This window comes from Capricornis sumatraensis, chromosome 19, assembly GCF_032405125.1.
Source record: "Capricornis sumatraensis isolate serow.1 chromosome 19, serow.2, whole genome shotgun sequence".
NCBI classification, from domain to species: domain Eukaryota; kingdom Metazoa; phylum Chordata; class Mammalia; order Artiodactyla; family Bovidae; genus Capricornis; species Capricornis sumatraensis.
In genome coordinates, this window is record NC_091087.1 from 27356319 (window position 1) to 27367843 (window position 11525).

The 11525-nt window shown below is 49.0% G+C and overlaps 1 pseudogene; it reads right to left on the reverse strand.

Moving 5' to 3' along the window:
• Window positions 1-11525, reverse strand: part of LOC138094933 (large ribosomal subunit protein eL30 pseudogene) — a 56982-nt pseudogene that overhangs the window by 36568 nt on the left and 8889 nt on the right.

Genomic DNA, 11525 nt, shown 5'->3' on the forward strand with positions numbered 1-11525 from the left:
AAACATGAACCCCCCTCCCACCTCCCTCCCCATAACATCTCTCTGGGTCATCCCCGTGCACCAGCCCCAAGCATGCTGTATCCTGCATCGGACACCAATAACTCTTAATTCTGGTATTTCTTTTTACCTAATAAAGACTAATGCTAAAAGTTCCTGTCTTCAGACGAAAATGCCCCAAAGATATTATCTTCACTTTTTTGGGTTGGGGAGGGGAGGAGGGCAACAATCTCTTTGAAATCAAATAAAAGCTCTGATTACTGTCATCATTCTTGGGGTTCACATCTCACTGGGGCCGACTCTGTTGGTTAAGGGACTCCCTGCTCTGCTCCGCTGCTCACAGGCTGTAAGGAAAGAGTGAAGGCAGTGTTCATAGAGGAGGAGCCTGAGAGGAGCAAGGTGGGTCTGCTCCCTTGCAGAGTGGACTGGGTGGATCAGGCCCTGGGTCCAGGCCCCTTAGAGCTCCTCCTTTTTTTTTTTTAATATTTTTGTTTATTATTTTGGCTGTGGCGGGTCCTACTTGTGACATGTGGGACCTTCGATCTTAGTGTTGGCGTATGTGATCTTTAGTTGTGGCATGTGGGATCTAGTTCCCTGACCTGGGATCAAACCTGGGCCCCCTGCATTGGGAGATCAGTAGCCACTGAACCACCAGGCAAGTCCTCCTCCCCCAACTCCTTTGCTAGAGCTGAGCTGCGCCCACTCAGAGCCTGATGGTGTCCTCCAGCCCGGTGCTCAGTACTGGGGTGCTGCCAGGCATCCCAGGAGTCTCAGGCCTGGAGAGCTGCTATGTAAGACCCCTGTCTGAGCATGGATCTGGGGTGCTACCCACATACCAGCTTTTTGTGAGCATCTTGTTCTGGTGCTGTGGTCTAGGCTGGCAGGTGGGCACACCGCGGCAGTAATACATTCTTCCTTCCATTCTAGCAGAGCAGTCTATGGAGCCACAGGAAATCAGTGGAACCCACCCGCCCATCCCCCACCCAATGGGCTCACCTGTCTAGGCCCACTCTTCAGAGGCAGGGCTGGAACCAACAGCAAGGCTCTCTTGAAGTAAGAGGTGGAGCCACCAGGTGACCTAAGGTGATGGAACCACGGGGGCTTGGAGGGCCCCACCTCTTTGGGATGAGAGAGCCTTGGTCCTCTGGGTAGGAAGGTTCCTTCTTGGGAGTGATGAAAGGCCTTGGCTAGGTCTTCTCTCCCTCCATGTAGCAATGGCCAGGGGCCTAGGGCTCAGAGTGGGACTTAAAGAGGAAGAACTGGGGACGAATGGGGAGGTAGATTCCTGGTTTCTCGAGATCTTGGGACTGGAAGGGTCTCATAAGCCAGACTGGAAACCAGACTGTCCTAGAGGCTTGTGCTCTTTGCTTCCCATCCTTATCCAGCCTAGGATGTCTGCCTCATACCTCTGAGTGGCTGCAGTGGTTTCAGGGAAAAGAGAGTCACCGGACAGTAATTGTGCCCCTTTGGGGTGACAGGTGCCACGCGTCAGCCAGGCCGATCAGCCAGGCTCTCCGGGCCCCCTGAAGGACAGGCCTGGGGGCCCAGGCAGACAGCCTCTCTGGAACTTGCATCGGGAGCACGGGCGTGATGGTAGCAACCTACCGTGTTCTACCGTGTCGAGTCAGGGACAAGCTGAGCCCAGCTGGTTGCACCACAGCCCTGTGGGGCAGGGGGGTCCCCTCCCAGGGAGTGGCCAACTCAGGCCCCGACAGGCCCCGGTGGGGGTGGCGCTGGGGCGGGCAGCGAGCTCTTCACCGCAGCAGGCGCACCCAGGGCCTGGGCTGGGCGAGCCGGTTCCTTCTCCCCGTGAGACTTGCAGCCTCAGCACTGGGTTGGTAGGAGGTGGCTGAACCTGAGCAGAGAGCCCAGAAGAGGGTCCTCTAGCTTGGACATCTTAGGATAGCTGTGGCCATGTTTAGGTAAATGAGGCGAACCCATAATAAAACGCGTGCGGCTTTGTTCGCTGGGCTTTCATCGCGTGCCGGGGCTGCCCGTCGCCTTGTGAGCCCTGTCTCCTCAGCTGTCCTGACAGCCCAGGGAGTACTGCTAGCATCCCCATCTCACAGATGGGGAAGCTGAGGTTCTGAGAGATCCTGTGGCTTGCTACAGTCCCCAAAATAACAGATGGTGCTGAAATTCTAATTCTTATGGAAGAACTGGTGGGCCTCATCCCTGGATTCGAACCACTTCACAGAGCAAGAAACATAAGGGACCAGGACTTCCCTGGTGGTCCAGTGGCTAAGACTCCGTGCTCCCAATGCAGGCGGCCTGGGTTCAAACCCTGGTCAGGGAACTAGATCCCACATGCTGCAGCTAAGGCCTGGAACAGCCAAGTAAGTAAATAAACATTTTTGAAAAAGAAAGAGACACAAGGGACCAGTGAAGAGGAGCACAGTTTGCAGAAGAGAGATGAGGCCCGTTTACATTCATTGCTGGACCCTGGTTAAAGTCACTGGTGAGACTCGAAGGTGGTGCCCGTGCTGGGCCCGTGAGTGCCCTCCACTGCAGAGGGTACTGCCCCAGGGACACTCCCAGCCCCCAGGATCTGGAAGTCATTGGCCGATTTAAAAGCACACGCAGGGTGTGCCAGCTGGTGTCGCTTTCTCATCAAAATGTATTGATGCTGCAGCCCAACCCCTGGGGAGGAGACAGCAGCATTGTGCCCAGCCGAGCAGGGAGGGGAGCTGCAGCTGCAAGTTGGCATGAGAGGACGGCTCAGGGCGACGAGGGGATGGTGGCAAGGGGCCAAAGCCCGGGGAGCTGGGCTACAGCCAGTGCATGTCTGTGGGGCCTTGCCAGGCAGCCTGCCAGCCAGAACCCAGAGATGGGAGGAGCTTAAGTGCTGCTCCAGGACGGGGCGGGTGAGACCTTGGGTTCAAGCTCCACTGGGCTTGGCAAGAGGCCCCTCCTCCACGGCCGGGAAACAAAGCAAAGCCATGACTCCCAGAGTAGGACTGTGTGAGAGCCAGGATCCCCTGGGTGGAAATGAGAGCCGGCAGGCCGGGCTGGGGGCAGGCTGGCAGGAGCCATCCGTGCCCCAGGTCAGGGCTGGCCTGTGCCTGGGTGGAGGCTGTACCTATAGATGGTTAATGAGTACTGACAGCTCAAGAGGCTGACTGTGGTCTGGATGGACCATTGCACGGCCAGCACTTGCCCTGAGCCCACACTGCCTTAGTCCTTTGTAACTGAGCAGGTTACAGAGGCCTTATATTTTTAGCCACACTTTGCTTTATTTTCTCTCGTGTGTGTGCATGCTAGGTCGCTTCAGTTGTGTCCGACTTTTTGCAGCTCCATGGACGGTAGCCTGCCAGGTTCCTCTGTCCATGGGATTCTCCAGGCAAGAGCACTGGAGTGGGTTGCCATGCCCTCCTCCAGGGGATCTTTCTGATCCAGGGATCAAATCCATGTCTCTTGTGCCTCCTGCATCGGCAGGTGGGTTCTTTACCACTAGCACCACCTAGAAATCCCCATTTTCTCTTGTAGCCTTTCTTATTTCTCTTCACCTTCTCCCCCTGATATGTGCATGCTAAGTCGCTTCAGTCTTGTCCAACTAACTTTTTGCCACCCCACGGACTGTAGCCCGCTAAGCTCCTCTGTCCCTGGGATTCTCCATGCAAAAATACTGGAGTGGGTTGCCATTTCATATTCCAGGGATTTTCCCAACACAGGGATATAACCTGCACCTCTTATGTTTCCTGCTTTGGCAGGTGGGTTCTTTACCACCTAGAAAACCTGGAAAAGCTCCTATCCCATACCCACCCCCAACTCTGGCCCATAGCTAGTCTCATTTTCTTCTTTCTGCAGGTGAGGTGTTTTATTATTATTATTATTATACTTTTACCTTTTGGTCTCCTTGCTTACCCCTACCCCCACCCCACAATTATAGGTATAAGGTAGAAATTTACATACGGGAAAATACATAGATCTTCAGTGTACAGATCAAAAAATTTAAATCTGTTTACACTTGGGAAACCAACATCCTAATTAAGATACAAATTACTCTTGTCATCCCTAAAGTTTCCTTGGCTGCCTTCAGACATGTGGCCCCATTTTGTCTGGCCTCTTTGCATGTATTCTTGTGCGTATTTTGGGCTTTCCCGGTGGCTCAGCTGGAAAAGAATCTGCCTGCAATGTGGGAGATCCGGGTTCGATCCCTGGGTTGGGAAGATCCCCTGGAGAAGGAAATGGCACCCCACTCCAGTATTCTGGCCTGGAGAATCCCATGGAGGGAGGAGCCTGGTGGGCTACAGTCCATGGGGTCGCAAAGAGTCGGACACGACTGAGCTACTTCACTCACTTTCACTTTCACTGTGTGTACAGGAGAGAGAGACCCTCAGAGAGAGAGAGAGAGAAGTAAGGAGAGAGAGGATGGATGGGGAATGACTTGTGTGAGTGTGGACAGAGAAAGGAAGCCAGACCTGACTGCATCCTGCTGGCTGGGGGCACAGAGGAACCGTTGGTTTTCGCTTTGTCTCTATCTACACTCTTTCCAAGTGGCCCCCTGAGCTCTTTATAAACACCGGCGTTCTGGCTGAGAAAGACTTGCCTACATCCAAGGGTGGCAGAGGGGAACAGGAGACACAGTGTTGGCCTGGGAACTGCTCTTCAGCCCACAGGAAATCAGCTCAAAAGAGGTTTGTCTCTGTCAGTCATCCTCCTGGTTTTTTTTCACCCTGGGGAGAACAAATTAGCGTGCCAGCAGAAGACAGGGGAGCCCACAGGGCCCAAGGCTGCCATGCTGGGGCGTGAGTTAGAGGGCTTGTCTCCAGGCCAACAGGTACTGCATTTTGTCCGCCCTGTGGAGGTCCTACTGGAGGGCCATGTGAGGCAGTGGGGGTTTGAGGGGCAAAACCCGTCACTGTCTTCGAGGGGCTTGCACTGAATTGGCAGAAGACACACTTGAAATGTTTGAGTGGGATATAATTAACTACCAAGCGAGACTACATCAGCCCTGCCTCCTCTCAGAGAGGAGCACCCATGTGTTGCCAAGACACTCAGGCAAACCAGCCTGGTTGCTGCTTGAGGGGAGACCTGATGTGGAGATTCTGGCACTCAACAAATTCTAATCAAACATATGCCACTCATCAAGCCCTGTTCTAGGTAATAGCAGTAAGCAGAAGATAGAAGGAAACTCTATAGTTAGTTGTCGTCATTCAGTAGCTAAGTGGTGTCAGACTTTGACCCCATGGACTGCAGCATACCAGGTTCCTCCGTCCTCCAATATCTCCCAGAGTTTGCTCAGATTCATGTCCATTAAGTCAGTGATACCATGTAACCATCTCATCCTCTGCCACCCACTTCTTTTGCCTTCAGTCTTTGCCAGTATCAGGGTCTTTTCCAATGAGTCAGTGCTATAGCTATAGCTAGGACCTTGATTTCAGTAAGATTTCTTATAATTTTTTCACATTATTGTTATTGTTGTTATTATTATTTTTTTGGCCATGCTATGTGGCTTGTTGGATCTTAGTTCCCTGACCAGGGATTGAACCCAGTAAGACTGCAGAGTCCTATCCTGGACTGCCAGGGAAGGCCCTCATATTATTATTATGGATAATATGAAGAAATGTGGGCTGAATGGTGCAATAAGGAAGACACCGTAGCTAACACATGATTCAGCCTACAAAGGATGTTGTCAGTTTCAACCTGGATGGAGGTCTCCAGTAGGCTCTGGTTTTGGAAATGTCTCCCTCCATTTGTCCCTGCAAATTTATAAAACACGATATAAAAACACCCATAACTTTCTATATTAACCAGTTGTTAAAACTCTGCCACAGTAGCACTCACACTCTTTCTAATACACAAATGCACCCTCACAACCCTCTTGTTTTGGCTTAAGCGTATGAAAGTAAGTTGTAGACATCATGATACTCACGTCGACAGACCTCAGCAGGCATCTCCAAAGAACAATGACATTCTCCTAAGAACACAGTACCATTATTGTACCTAAGAAAATGAACAATAATGCCATAATATCATCTAATACACAGTGCGTGTTAAAATTTATCAGTTGCTCTGTGGCTTTTCTTTTCCCTTCAGGATTTCAATCAAGGTTCACATATTGCATTTGATTATCATGTCTTTTTCATTTTCTTCTTCTTTTTTTTCTTCTTTTTCGTTTTCTATCCTTAAACAGTTCTCTTGTCCTTTTTGTCTTTTCATCAGTTTGACCTTTTTGAAGAGTCCAAGCTATTTGTCTTGTAGAAGCTGAATGTTTCCTATTGCATCCTCATGATTAGATCTGGGTTACATACTTTCGATACAATTGTTGATGAGTTGTGTATTTTTTATTGAATCATATCAGGAGGTGAATGATACCAGGTAGTCCCACTACCAATGATGTTACTTTTGGCCACTTGATTAATATGGTGGCCACTGGGGGAAAAAAAAGATAGTGGCCGTGCTCCCTTAGAGAAACATTTTCCCGCTGGTCATTAGTAAGTCATCTGTGGGTCAGACTTTGAGACTTTGTTTCCTTTTTGGGTTTTTTTTTGGCTGTACCACACAGCATGTAGGATTTTAGTTCCCCAACCAAGGATCAAACCCACGCTTCCTACAGTGGAAGCTTTGAATCTCAGCCACTGGACAACCAGGGAAATGTCAGAGATCTTGTTAACATAGTTTCCTAACAATCTTCCACCCAAAGGTTTAGCATCCATTAGTTATCCTTGCTTGAATCTAGATTTTCTAAGTCTATCATTTCCTCTACGTCTATCAGGCAGCAGTTTTCTATAGAGAAAATTATTCCTTCTAGCCCTTTTCTTTCTCTCTCTGCTTTGCTGAGTTTTACTGTAGACTAATGGATTGTTTCGTTTTTATGCATTAGAATCCATTACTTCCTTATGCTTTCTGATGCTCAAATTGTCCCACGTTTGGTCATCAAGCTGGCCCTATATCCTTCTGACATGACCCCATTAGTCTTTAGTCACTTCCTTGTTTTCTGGCCCAACACAACGTCCCAGGTTCACTTTGTACTTTCCCTTTCATTTCTCCAAGGAGTTCTGTTGCCTTTTATGGAAGAGTGATATTTAGAAACCAAGAAGTGGGTGCTAGGTCTGCTCATCTAATATTTTTATCAGTGACTTGAATAATGGTCAAGAATGCTTATCAGATTTATAGATGACTCAAAACTGGGATGGGAAGCCAAGTGTATGATAGAATCAATATTCACAGTGACCTCAACAGGATGAGATCTGGACCAGAACCGATGTAAAGGAGATCAATACAAAGTCTTGTGCGCAGGTTAAAAAAGTTCATTGCATCATTTCTGGTTTCAGGGAATTCCAGACCAAAGTTGATATCAAAAAGGAGCTCTAGTTGTCAGTTGACATGGGCCTGCAGTATTCCGTTACTCTGAGGCTGCATTCATTTATTCATTCACTCAGCCAGTACTGACTGAGAGTTAACCATATGGCAGGCACTGTTCTAGAGGCTACAGATAGCTTATTTAACAAGCCAAAGGAGCAAAAATACTTGCCCTCCTCAGTCAAGATTTTTTGAGGGTGAGAAGGCAGGTGGGAGGTTCAGACAATAAAGAAAAACCACAATAAATAAGCAAATCATAGAGTGTATTAGAAGATGATGAGCACTTCGAAAAAACATCTCAGGGAAAGGAGAATATTGGGGGAAATTCAGATTCTTCAAGGTGATCTTTTTTCTTTTTTTTAATTGGAGTATAATTGATTTACGCTGTTGTTTTAGTTTCAAGAGCACAGAAAAGTGAATCTTTTATACAAAATCATGCATCCACTCTTTTTTAGATTTTTTTTTTCCCATATAGGTCATTACAGAGTATTGAGTAGAATTTCCGGTGCTATGCAATAAGTCCTTATTAGTTATCTGTTTTGTACATAGTGGTGTGTATGTGTCAGACCCAGTCTTCCAATTTATCCCTCCCTCCCCTCTACCCTACAACCATAAGTTTATTTTCTACATCTGTAACTCTATTTCAGTTTTGTAGATAAATTCATTTGTAGCCTTTTTATATTTATTTTTAATTGGAGGATAATTGCTTTAAATGTTGTATTGGTTTCTGCTGTACAACAAAGTAAATCACCCTCAAGTATACATATATCCCTTCCCTCTGGAACCTCCATCTCACCCCTCTAAGTTGTCACAGAGCGCTGGGTTGAGCCTCCAGTGTTATACAGCAACTTCCTATTAGCTATCTGTTTTACATATGGTAATGTATAGGTTTCAATTCATTCCACCCTCTCCTTCCCAGCTGTGTCCACAAGTCTGTTGTAGCCTTTTTTTAGATTCCACATATAAACAACATCATATGATATTTGTCTTTCTGTCTGACTTAACTTCACTCAGTATGATAATCTCTAGGTGCATCCATGTTGCTGCAAATGACATTATTTTGTTCTTTTTTTGTGACGAAGAAGGTGATCTTTGAGGAAAGATTTGAAGGAAACGAGGAACGCAATCACTTTCTGGGTAGAGAACTCCAGGCAGAGGGAGGAGCCAGGGCAAAGGTCTTAACACAAGCGTGTTCGTCCACGTGAATGCCTGGGGTAGAGTGACTGAGGGGTGGGGAGAGCAATGGATGATGCAGTGGGCGTGGGGGCGAGGTAACCTGGAGCCTTGCACACTACTGTAAGAACCACTGGAGGGTTTCGAGCACAGGAGTGCCATGACCTGACTTTATTTTTGAAAAGCTCATTGGCTGCTGAGTTGAGAACAGTTTGAGAACAGCTCAAGGGTAGTCAAAGTGAAAGTCGCTCAGTCATGTCCGACCATTTGTGACCACATAGACTAGAGTCCATGGAATTCTCCAGGCCAGAATATTGGAGTGGGTAGCCGTTCCCTTCTCCAGGGGATCTTCCCAACCCAGGGATCGAACCCAGGTCTCCCGGATTGCAGGCAGATTCTTTACCAGCTGAGGCACCAGGAAAGCCCAAGGGTAGTCAAAGCTATGGTTTGGAATCCAGTAGTCATGTACGGATGTGAGAGCTGGACAATAAAAAAGGCTGAGCATTGAAGATTCAATGCTTTCGAATTGTGGTGCTGGAAAAGACTCCTGAGAGTCCCTTGAACTGCAAGGATATCAAACAAGTCAATCCTAAAGGAAATCAACCCTGAATATTCATTGAAAGGACTGATGCTGAAGTTGAAGCTCCAGTACTTTGGCCACCTGATTTGAAGAGCTGACACATTGGAAAAGACCCTGATGCTGGGAAAGATTGAAGGCAGGAAGAGAAGGGGATGACAGAGGATGAGATGGTCGGATGGTATCACCGACTCGATAGACATGAGTTTGAGCAAACTCAGGGAGTTGGTGATGGACAGAGAAGCCTGGCATGCTGTACTCCATGGGGTCACAAAGAGTCAGACACGGCTGAGCGATTGAACAACAAGTGTAGAAACTTCTCAGGTGGTGCTAGTGGTAAAGAACCTGCCTGAACGCAGGAGATGCCAGAGATGTGGGTTCGATCCCTGGGTTGGGAAGATCCCTGGAGTAAGAAATGGCAACACCCTCCAGTATTCTTGCCTGGAAAACTCCACAGGCAGAGAAGCCTGGTGGGCTACAGTCAGTGGGGTCACAGAGTTGGACACGAGAAGCGGGCAGTAACTGGGACCCCAGGAGGTGGTAAGTGGTCAGATTATAGATTTGCTAGTGGATTGAGTATGAGGAGCAAGAGAAGAGAAAGGAATTAAGGTTTTTAACCTGAGCAATTCAAAGACAGACTTGCCATTAAATGGGATGGAGAGGCTCACACTGATGGAGCATGTTCTGGAACCACATTAAATTTTAGAAACCTATCAGATAAGACAGCCTTGTAGAAATGTCAAGGCCATTTGGAATTTAGGACAAAGGTCCTAGGTACAGGGCTTCTCGGGTGGCACAGTGGTAAAGCATCCACCTGCCAAGGCAGGAGGTTCAGATCTGATCCCTGGGCTGAGAAGATCCCCTGGAGGAGGAAATGGCAACCCACTCCAGTATTCTTGCTGGGGAAAATCCCATGGACAGAGGAGCCTGGTGGGCTACAGTTTATGGGGTCACAAAGAGTCCAACATGACTGACTGAGCACACACCTAGCTACAGACAGAAGCGTGGACGTCACTGACTAAAGATGTTTGACACCATTGATACGGCAAGGTGTCCCAGGTCTGGGTAATGCTAGAACTATGGGTAGTCGGTGCTGCCCACGTGCCAGGCAGAATTCTGTGTCCCGTGCTGGACAACCCTTTAAAAAGGGGGCCACCAGTCTAGAAGGTGGAGATACAGAGATCATGGAAGCTTGGCTGTGTGTGAGGAGACCTGGGACCATGTGAGCACTGTGCCCACCCCTTGTCAGTCACCCTGTGGGAGGCCCTGGGAGTAGGGCGAGAGCCAATGGTGCTGGCTCTGAGAAAGCTCATTGTGGGCTGGGGGTGAAGAGGAACTTTCCAGCCACTGCGGCTAATTCCTGGAGAAACTGTCCCTACTGCCATGGAAATGACTGGCAGAGGTTTTCCAAGTCCTTTTGACTTGGACTACAGGAAGAATTACATTTTACTGTGATCCTGTGCAAGGGCTTCCCCAGGGGCGCTATTAGTAAAGAATCTTCCTGCCAGTGCAGGAGGCGTAAGAGACACGGGTTTGATCCCTGAGTTGGGAAAATCCCCTGGAGGAGGGCATGGCAACCCACTCCAGTATTCTTGCCTGGAGAATCCCATGGACAGAAGGGCCTGGTGGGCTACAGCCCATGGTGTCGCAGAGTCAGACAGGACCCAAGCACCACACGAGGCATGCACGCAATCCCGTGCTCACTTGAGAAAAGCTGAACTGGGCTTCCTAAATGTTCCTTATCCTTTCTATGATCATTGCACTTTGATATCTTCCATTCAGTTTCTTTAATGTTAATAGGGATTCACTATTGGAGAAGGAAATGGCAACCCGCTCCAGTGTTCTTGCCTGGAGAATCCCAGGGACTGTGGAGCCTGATGGGCTGCCGTCTATGGGGTCGCACAGAGTCGGACACGACTGAAGTGCTTAGCAGCAGCAGCAGCAGCAGAGATCCACTAAGGGATCCTGTGCGCAGTTTGAAAACCCTGGTCTCAGCACAACTGAACTCCACCCCTGGGGACGCAGGAGGACCGGGGGTGGGTGCCTCTGGGATTCCAGCCTTAGGGAGTACTATCCGCTGCCAGGCCATGTGCAGTTGTGGAGAAAGTCTCACGTCCTTGGCAGTACATTAAATCCTATTATCCCACTTAAGCTAATTTTGCCCGGATTCCCCCCCATCCGAGGTCTGGCTTCGTGTGAACAGAATTCCAAGCGTGGATGACCACGCGGGCATCTAGATTAAGTGTCAAGCCTGGAGTGAACCCTCAGCCAAGACCTAAAGTGGACCGACCCATGCAAAAATTAGGTGCAGAAGCAGCTAGCCCCGGAGTCCGCAGCAGCTCGGCGGAGTTCATTTGGTTGCCGATATGTGGGTGCCAGGAGCACTGGAGGGGGGGGGCGGGGGCCGGCAGGGATAAAGGGAGAAGACACGCGCTCACAGTGGAGAGACCCACACGTATTCCCAAACAAACGC